This window comes from Aptenodytes forsteri, unplaced genomic scaffold (genome assembly GCF_000699145.1).
Source record: "Aptenodytes forsteri isolate BGI_AS27 unplaced genomic scaffold, ASM69914v1 Scaffold310, whole genome shotgun sequence".
Classification (NCBI taxonomy): Eukaryota; Metazoa; Chordata; class Aves; order Sphenisciformes; family Spheniscidae; genus Aptenodytes; species Aptenodytes forsteri.
Window position 1 is genome coordinate 161636 of NW_008795680.1, and position 1352 is coordinate 162987.

At 61.8% G+C, this 1352-nt stretch overlaps 1 protein-coding gene across 1 annotated transcript in view; it reads left to right on the forward strand.

Annotated features, from left to right (window-relative positions):
• The window catches only part of SMO (smoothened, frizzled class receptor), a 118562-nt gene that overhangs the window by 3734 nt on the left and 113476 nt on the right, over window positions 1-1352 (forward strand). The window lies entirely within an intron of this gene.

Genomic DNA, 1352 nt, shown 5'->3' on the forward strand with positions numbered 1-1352 from the left:
CCCCCGGCTCCCTGCCCGGCGGGGGGGGGCGGGGGACTCGGGGCCGACGGGCCGGCTTGGCCCCCATCCACTCTCGGACCAACCTGGTGGACGCGGAGCTGCTGGATGCCGATTCGGACTTTTGAGCCCGGCGGGACATTGTGAGGGGACGGGGACACCTGGGGCGAGACCCGAAGCCTCGTCCGGCACGGGCAGCCTGCGAGGGGACGCCGAAGCCCACTCCGTCCTGCCGGCGCTGGTCCCGAGCATCCCTCCGGCCCGGCCGCGGCTGATTTCTCCCCTCGGAGGACAGCATTACTCCCCACATCACCTGGACAGACTCGATGCACGTCCCAGCCTGGCAAGACGCCGGCAGAAGGGTTTTGGGGTGTCCCCCCGCCCCGGCATCGCTGGGAGAAGAGAAACGGAGTGTTGGTGGAACAAACCCCACCCAGGTCCTGCAGGGATTTAAGAAGGGGGGGGGACGCTGCCTTCGCCACCGACGGGGACGGGAGCGGGTGGCCGCCCCCCCGCCCCGGGACGGCGGTACCGGGCAGCGGGCTAACGTAGGTCAGGGTAGATTTTGGTGAGCTTTGTCCCGCGTCCCGGGGAGCTGGGACCCACTGCCACCCCTCGCTCGCCCTCTGCCCCCACCCGTGGCTAGATGGTACGTAGAGCTTACAAACACTTGTGCCAATAGGGGGTTGGGGTTTTTTTGTAATTATTTCTTATTTTTTTAATCTTCGTATAATACACCGAGACGTGACGGCCAGGCACGGCCTCCGCTCGGGTGCCGCGGCCAAGAGCGGGATGAGCTGAACCCCCTCGATGGGGCGGCGGCGGCATCCCCGGGTTGCACCCATTTTTCTGGGTGCACCCCTGTTTCTTCAGGGGTCCCAAAGTGCCTTCCAGCTCCCCGGAGAGCTGAACCAGACCCAAAACGGAGGGTTGGTGGGACGGTGCTCCCTGGCCACGGGAGATGGGGAGCCGCGTTGGGGTACACACGGGCGCTCCCCGAGCCACGATGCAAAAAAAAAAAACCAAACGACAAATGAAACTTTAAAATCCCGGGGTCGCCTTTGCTGTCCGGGTGCACCAACCCCCTGAGCAAAGCTTTTTATTTTTTTTTTTTTTAAGGAAAAAAACCCCCAATGTACAGCGACCGCGGCCGAGCCCTGACGTAGGAGGACTCCGGTCCCCGCCGGTGTTTTTTATCTGTCCATTTTCCCTGTACGTGTCTTTATTAAATCCTGGTAGGCTCCCGGCTTCCTCGCTATCCCGCTGACCTCCGCGGGTTAATTTTTGCTGTGTAAAGGAAAACCCTCCTGTATCAGTATTAAATTTGCCAAGTTTCCATTGCCAGCGGCTGCCCC